The following is an 8672-nucleotide window of genomic DNA, read 5'->3' on the forward strand; positions in this document are numbered from 1 at the left end:
CGTGCCTTACTTTCCCGAATAAGTCCTCCCCTCAACCGCCCCGTAACATATGAATTCTTAGATTTCGATTGTTTTTCTTTTAACATTCCGTGTTTTCTGCAGTGACACACATTGCACACTCATCCTCCTAAGCCCCAAATATTCCATGGCCACGTATTTCGACCCGGACCGTCATTCGAACGTAGACTACACAAATGTCAAGAAGGTTCTTGATGATGTTCTCCCCGGCTCGCCAAATCTGGAGGCACCTTCACCAGGCATATTCGTAAGTACGGCAAGCATGTGTTCTCCCACAATACGACGTTCTGCTGCGTCAAGCAGCCGCCTGGCGGTCAGAAGGGTGCCTACTACGCCATCCATCACATGCGGGCGATCGTACGGGACCATCATCAACTTCTGCTACCGAGTAAACTCAAAGATTGGGCCGCGAGCGTGTCGGCAATCCAGGACGCGGACATCAGACAAGAATTCTTTTGCATCCAGTCGGAGTTTGCGGAAATCATCTATCAAGATGTCCTTCGTACCTCGTGGCAGTTCTACCTCAGAAATCAACCGTCCAACAGTGACATCGACACAATGCTACAAATGCAGGCTAACAACGACCGTTATTTCATGACCCCCACGATAGACGGCGGCTTCATCCACGCTCCGGTCCCTTGAGTCGAGTCGAAAGCAGTGATGCTGTGTCTAGTTCTGAAACATCGATTGACTCATGTTGTAATTAAACTTTAATGAACTTGTAGTATGTCTCTTTGGTTTCGAGAGTCGTTCAACTTAGATGTAATCAATGCTATTAATGTCTTGCTTTTCTCTTCCGATCGTTCTGTTGCATACTTATATATTGCTTATGTATTGTCTGTGAATTGGTACTAACGTTTCGTTTGGCTACTGCATAGCGATGCCGTCGTATGTCGTGTACAAGGGTAAGGTTCCCGGAGTCTACGACGACTGGGAGGAGTGTCGGAGACAGGTTCACCGATTCAGCGGTAACAGTTATAAAGGGTACACCACTAGGGCCGAGGCCGAATCTAGATACGCCCGCTATCTAGCGGGAGAGGGGAGGGAGCGCTGGAGGAACCGGATGAAGACAAGTTTCATCGTGATGATGCTCATCGTGATGACCGCAGCTCTCTTCTATGTGATGGTAGTTTAGATGATCGATATCGACTTGTAATGTGAAGACAAACTCACTACTCGCGGTCTCGAGACTTGTAATATAATGTTCTATCTTTCTTCGGTCTTTTCAATTCGGAGACTAATATGATGAATTGTATTCGGAGACTAATATGATGAATTGTATTCAGAGACTAATCTTCTATTGTATTCGATGAATCTGTTGTTGATATGTGCTGTCTATATTTTGTCTAATTATACATTTTGTAACCTGTGCAAAAAACAGAAAATAAAAAAATAAAAAAAACCTAATATTCATACTAATGGCGCATCACATCACAGTGCGCCATTAATATGTCAAAGGATACTAATGGCGCATCATTAAACAGTGCGCCATTAGTATGCCGAAGTTACTAATGGCGCATCTTGTTGTTGTGCGCCATTAGTATGCCAAAGCACCTGGGTATACATGGCCCCCTGGGAGGCATACTAATGGCGCACTGTTGTATATACTAATGGCGCATCTGAGGTGCGCCATTAGTATACCAGATACTAATGGTGCACCTATGGTGCGCCATTAGTAAAATATACTAATGGCGCACCACTAATGCGCCATTAATGGCCAAATTAGGTGCGCCATTAGTAGGCCTTTTCCTAGTAGTGTCAACTGCATCAAAATTCAGAATAGGGCATTTTACCTATTCTTTTTGGGTGGGGAAGAGCATGGCCTTTTACTTGTAGCACATGTTTATCGTATCTCTCTATTGCAACGAAAAGATTTGTTCCACCACTTCGGTACAATCCCCCTAAACACATCAACGGTTGTAATTATCCCATACTCCTTCATAACGATGGGCATGATGGTCTTTTTTAAAAGTACGATGTTTTTGTTAGACAATAAAAGTAGACCGAGACGGCGGCGAGACCTTCATTACCCGGCGCGGGCCGGCCCAGCAGGTGCTAGGTCGCTTGCTATTGAAAGGCAGACGTAAAATTCCTCAAAAAAGGAGTATGTTCCACCGTTTCGGTACAACCCCCTAAACACATCAACGGTTGTGATTATCCCATACCTCTTCATAACGATGGGCATGATGGTCTTTTTTGAAAGTATGATGTTTTTGTTAGACAATGAAAGTACACCGAGACCTTCGTTACCTGGCGCACAACTGGGCCGGCCTAGCAGGCGCTAGGCCGCTTGCTATTGAAAGGCAGACGTAAAATTCCTCAAAAAAGGAGTATGTTCACACCAGGAATCAAACTCATCACCTTATCCTCTGGATAACACAGCTTTGCCACTCCACTACAATTGCCTTTGGTGACAAAAACAGCAGAAAGTTTTTAAGAACATACTAGAACGATGTGCAAGACCAGACCGTCGGCCCGCCATTCTGGACCTCCCAAGAAAAAAGTATGCGTTTTATTCGCACTTCTTAGGGCTCGATCTAGCGACCTCTCGAATAATAAAGCTTGTCAAAATAATTGGGGCGACCAGCTAGATGGTAGATAATGGTTAGAGGAAGGGAAATAACCTTTATGACTTCAACTTTTCATAAGTATATAAAATTATCAGTTGGATTCCTGCCATTTGTGGAGATATTTTCTAAAACTCCAAAACGCCTCCATTCACTTGAGATAGGCATTGGCTATTTCGCGCAGCCGCTTTGCCGACCAACGAGTTTGGAAGATAGGCATGCTGCAAAACAAGGTTTGAAAAAAACATTAGCTAATCCAACTAATTTCAGATAAACATGAGCTAAAAATTAATGGAAAAGTATTGGATAAGTAGCTAAAATTTCAAAGAAAAGATATATGTAGTTTCAGAAGCAAAAACTGAGTTCCCTGTGCTATAAGCTAGCAGTACAAACATTCCTGTAGTTTCACAAACATAAGCTACAGACATAGCCTACTAACTAGTTTCAGAAAGGTAAGTTTCTCTGAAATATAGCTATTGTTTCTGAAATTACATATATGTTTCTCTGAAACTACAAACTGGATAACTGCATGAGCTACAGAAGCTTTGAACTAAAAAAAATTACATATATGTTTCTCTAAAAAAACAAACTGGATAACTGCATGAGTATCGGAACAGTAGCTTCAGAAAAAAAAATGAAACAAGGGGATCGTATAGAAACTGCACGCTCCAAAAATTCAGAAACACACCTATGAGTTTTCACAACTATGCGAGTTGACTGCTTGAGTTTCAGTCCAACGAAGGGCTGTTGATCATGCATTTCGCGAAAATGTAGTGGTTTCTACGACTAGTTGATCAGGCTCTGAATTCTGTTTTAGACGCTTTTTGTTCCGCTGTTAGTGTTAACTGAATTTAAGCTTCAAAAGGATTGTCTCAATTCTGCAACAAGTTGGTGGCTCTGAATTCTGTTTTAGAAGTTTCAGTCCAGCTTGAAAGGGTTGTCTGAATTTAAGCTTGAGAGGTCTTATAAACTGAATGTAGTTCGCCAGCTGGCTTGTTGGTCAGCTGCATTATCTAACTAGTTTTCTACACAATGCAGGCAGCCAAAAGAGAAGCTGCAACGCCAGATACAGATGATGCAGGCGACAGGAAGTTCATAACCTTAGAAGTTTCGCCACCTCCGACGCAATGACAACAAAAATGAACACCTACTTTTGCCTCCAAACATATAGATAGACATATATGGATTCTAAGAAAAAACTCCAAACTAGGTGAGAGCACGTCTGCTAATTTGTAGCAGCAAATAACTGAACTAACATTTCAGCAACCCAAAACACACATATCCAATGCAAAACCATACATGTGTTCTACAATTCTGAGTTCTGACGCCGTTTCGTTCCTTCGGGAAAAATGCATGCTCAAGCAATCGAACAGGGAACAATCTTTGGGGCCCGACAACGAGCAGTAATAGATCGCGGCGGAAATGCATTACGCGGTGGGCGGGACGAACAGCAGCCTGGGTGGAGCCGACGAGATGGGAGCATCTTGTTCGGGGGGAGGGGGAGGGTTGCCTGATCCATACCTGTCAGCCACCGCCGAACCCGTCGTCGTCGCCACCGCGGAGGATATGCGCCGCCGCCCAACGCCCTGTGCCGCCGCCCCCGCCGCCCAACACCCCGCACCGCCCGCAACCGCCCGACGCCCTGCGCCGCCCCACACCGCCGCCCTCCTCTCTCGAATCCAGCCGCGTACCCTAGCCCTCTCAGTCGATAGAGCTGGTCAGTTGATAGAGTCGATAGAAGAGATGGTCAGTTGCAAGAATAACTATACTGGAACAATGACTCTGTTTCAGAAACGCACGCGCGTCACGCAGAAGCGAGGAGGCTGACATCCGTCCTATCAACAGATGATCCGAGGGACGCGTAGCCGGCGGACGCGGCGCGAGTGATTGGTCGGGTGAAGGAGAGCTTTTCCCTAAAAAAAATTAGGGTCATTTGACGGATGTGGAGAAACAACGTGCTCTTAAACGGAGTTTTCTGGCCTATCCGGACTTGAACATGGTGTTTTTTTAACACTAGTAAATGCGCACGTGCAATGCACGTTAATATTTAGGCAATATATTAATTGCACACGGATATTAGGTATGCTATTATCTGTGTGTTAATCTTGTGATTAGTGTAATATTTAGCATGCTATTAATTGCACGTTAAACACGTTTAACGCTCGCCATTGGAGCAGTCTAGATTGTTGGATTGACTTGGTTCGATGTCCGAGATCAGTTGGATCTGCCTCTTTGGGTCTTTTTATATTGGCATAGATTCTTGAAATGGTCCCTTCTTTTCCAAGCCGATGGGCAATACCCATGGTAGGACCGGCCCAAGAGCTCGCGGATTTGAAAAAGGTTCATCATTTTTTTAATTATTTGATGGATCAGAGAAATTTCACAAAAATCAAAAGAAAATCACTAAAAAAAGGCTGCAAAAAAGCGTTCCCTGTTTTGGGAACATCGGCTTCCCAGCCATTATCCCGGTTTTGGGAACCTTCTCGAAGGTCGTGAACCGCATTTTTTCTTTTTCTTTTTCTTTTTTTCTTTTTATATTCTCTCCTGTTTTATTTTTTCTGATTCTTTTTTCCTTTTTCGTATTCTTTGACTTTTCGTTCTTGTCTATTTATTTTTTCTGTTTCTCATATATTCAAAAATTTCAGCATTCAAATTATGTTAGTATTTTCCTGATTTTTTTGTGGAATTCATTTTTTACTGTTTTTAAAAACTGTCCGCGTTCAAAATCTTGTCCGCTCTTTTCAAATAATGTTCGTGTTCTGACATTCTGAGCAAGTTTGAAAGATATGAACATTTTTTAAAATTTCTGTACAATTTTTTAAAATACTAATATTTCTATTTTATGAACAAAAAAGGAACAACAAAATCCAGAGCGAAAACCATGCATAAAAAAGGGAAAGAAAAACCAAAGAGTTAACCCTTTATACGTTTTGTGAGGGAGTTGTACCGAAGCGGGTCTCTTTGTTGATGTGCAACTTGGCGTGCTGAGTGCGGTAAAGTAATCGTGGTTTCTGAAGCTCAATGTATAACTTATCATGAGGGCAGCGGGTTGAAGTTGGCTTTGTCGTGCGTCTTGGACTTGGTAGGATATATCCGATCGATCCTAGAGCTCGTTTGTGTTAAGATTGATTAATCAGCGGCACAGTGACATTGCACTAGGTTGGAAAATGACCCTGCATAATCTTTGAACAAGATTTATTAATACTTTCTCCGTCTCATAATATAAGAGCGTTTTTGACACTAGAGTAGTTTGTATGGTGACTAGGTGAGATGAACTTGCAAGAGCGTTTTTACGGAGCGTTTTTGACACAGGCAGATGGTCTAGAACTCGGAAGACTGTTCCGGTAGTTCTAGATTGATTAGTGAGTTAGCCGCATATAAAGGTTCAACACTGAATAGTACCATTACAAGAGCCTCTGAGGCAGAGAGACAAGTGGATGTTTCATATGCTACTTTTCTTGGTCAAACTAAAGTTTCATCCACTCATCGGTCTATAATGGTCTAGATTGTTCTGGCCAGTCCATATTTTCTAAAGAGGTATAGTTAATAGAAGTAATTCAAAGAACCCCGGGCCGTGTTTCATTGCAAAAGAAGCTATGATTCATCTTCCATTACACGGAATAATACCGTGCAACTATTGGCAAAGAATTACAATATAGTTATCATAGTTGCTATTGTTGTGTCAAAGAGCCCCGTCGACCCTGACGATGATCGTTGTCTCTTGCACCATCACCTCGTCCTATGCGATTGCGTAACTAGACCCGACTGTCTTTCTAGGTCCAGAGGGCCATGATGGTTCTTCAACATCTATAACCCCGACCCACTATAGTCTCTCGATGGGTCTTCCATCCAAATCCACCCACCACCGCATTATATCTAATAAATATAGAAAATGCAGTAAAATTTATCTAGGTTCACCTACATTACACCGCCCTCTCATAAAATTCTTTTTATCTAGGTTCACCTACATTACACCGCCCTCTCATAAATTATAAACAGGCTAATTTCCAAATATCAACCGAGCCCAAGTTGGTAGTCATATATACGTCCACGTATACGAACCTATATGATATGGTATACTTCCACACTAAGCAATTAAGGCAGAATGCGTCGTAGCAAGTTACCGCCTGCCTTGCTACCTGTTGCACTACGTTGTGTATGTAAGTTGTAAAAGCATCTCCAACAGGCGCCTAAGAAAATACCTCACGCGTTAAAAGTCATTGTTTCCTGTGCGTTGGAGACAAAAAACAGCGCCCCTACATATGTTGTAAAATAGAGCATGCATAAAAAAATTAGTGCATGGGTGTGTGCGCGGGCTGGTGTGCTGCAAATTTGGGGTGCCAGATTATGCATGTGGGCTGCTGCAAGTGGGGCCATCGGATTGGGCGCCGTATTTTTATACATCTGAAAAACCTCTTCGTCGCTCCCGCACGTAAAAAGACTATTTTGATGTTGTAAAAGAATTATACCGTGCCGAGACGAAGCGTGCCTGTCGGAGATGTTCTAAAGAAAAGGCTCGCTGTGTAGGTGTACACCTTTGGTCGGCTGCAAGATCAAGCCAGCATGTGCAACAGTCAAGCTATCGATCCAGCCCTGTTTGCTTCCTATCCGTGGAGCCGGGAACTAATCACCTTCGTCTAATCCTTACGTTATCGACACGGTGAAGTGCGCGCGGGTCTCACATACCCGTTGCCATGTAGGAGTACTTGGTTAACTTTTGACATCATATTCAAAAATTCGTACATACTGATGCCATACAATATTGTTTAACGAACTGAATAGGCTTCAACTTGATCTTCATATAAACCATGTAGATGCTCTAGCTATTAAATCCCGGTTTTAACGATGTGATCCTCTGCATGATGCATGCATGGGTGGAGTGGAGACTAGTGGACATGCAGATGCGATCACACTGGAGTAACTGCATTACACGCGTGCACTGGTCCAACATTTTTCAAGGGGGGCAGAGGATAGGGAAGTTAATTACGAGATTAATCCATCTAATGACTTAGGGAACTTGTACTCAAGGAGTGTCTGATTTTCATTACGCACCTAATGCACAGGGACGGAGAGTAGCCAAGGAGGAAAACAGCCACTGATTGACAGAGGACAAGTATCGGAATATTGTTTGATTCTCCCGGCTGGCGCCGTCATAGCACTTGTGCTTGTCCTGATGCATCTCATGTCAAGTTGAGTTCTAGGCCATGATCTCTCAAAAGGAGTTAAGCTCGATCTCCTCATCGATCGGTCGTCATGTTCATACACTGCATATTCTTGTTTAAGTCACCATTCTGGTATTAGAGCAACTCCAACGTAAGGACCCAAACGGACACCGATTTTATCCGTTTCGTGTCTGTTTGGGTCACCTGTCCGCCTAGTGGACATGGGGCGGACAAGCCTTGTATCCAACGCATGTCGACCCAAACTCTTCGCACCGCCCGTCCCCCTCCTCTCTCCCTCGCGCCGCCCGCCCCCTTCTCTCTCCCTCGCGCCGCCCCTCCTCTCCTCCTTGCGGATCCCCTCCCCCGCAAGATTTTTCTCTACTCGCGCCTCTGCTGCAGCCAACCTCTGCTCGCGCCGCCGTCTGGGCCTCAAGCCCCAGCAGGAGCGCGCGGAGGAGCCCTGCGTCGGTGGCCTCGCTGGGGCGTGGAGGAGCGGCCGAGCGCGCCGTGGCGACCTGCTCCGATGGCCTCGCGGCGGCACGGAGGAGCGGCCGAGCGCGCGTCGGCGATCTGTGCCGACGGCCTCGCTGCGGCGCGGAGGAGCGGCCGAGCACGCGTCGGCGACCTGCGCCGGTGGCCTTGCTGCGGTGCGGAGGAGCGGCCGAGCGCGTGGTGGAGACTAGCACCGGTGGCCTTGCTGCGGGCGTTGCAGTCGCTGACATATGGGACCAGGGCAGACACGAGCAGGCGACAGCGGTGGACGAGAGCGTCCGCTTCATACCCATTTGTTCCCAGATTTGGGTCAGATTTGGATCGGGGACGGACAGCAGGCGGACACGGACGTCCGTTTGGGTCGCCCCGTTGGGTCAAGTTTCCTGTCCGGATGACTCAAACGGATAAAATGGGTTTTTCCATTGGAATTGCT

At 45.2% G+C, this 8672-nt stretch overlaps 1 long non-coding RNA gene across 1 annotated transcript; it reads right to left on the bottom strand.

Annotated features, from left to right (window-relative positions):
* Positions 1-2380: 2380 nt before the first annotated feature.
* Positions 2381-4294, bottom strand: LOC123148997 (uncharacterized). Its single transcript, XR_006474304.1, has 2 exons — positions 4107-4294; positions 2381-2806 (listed from the first exon to the last, which is right to left on the bottom strand). It is a non-coding gene; the product is annotated as an uncharacterized lncRNA (long non-coding RNA).
* Between the last annotated feature and the right edge of the window lie 4378 nt (positions 4295-8672).

This window comes from Triticum aestivum, chromosome 7A (genome assembly GCF_018294505.1).
Source record: "Triticum aestivum cultivar Chinese Spring chromosome 7A, IWGSC CS RefSeq v2.1, whole genome shotgun sequence".
Lineage (NCBI taxonomy): Eukaryota > Viridiplantae > Streptophyta > Magnoliopsida > Poales > Poaceae > Triticum > Triticum aestivum.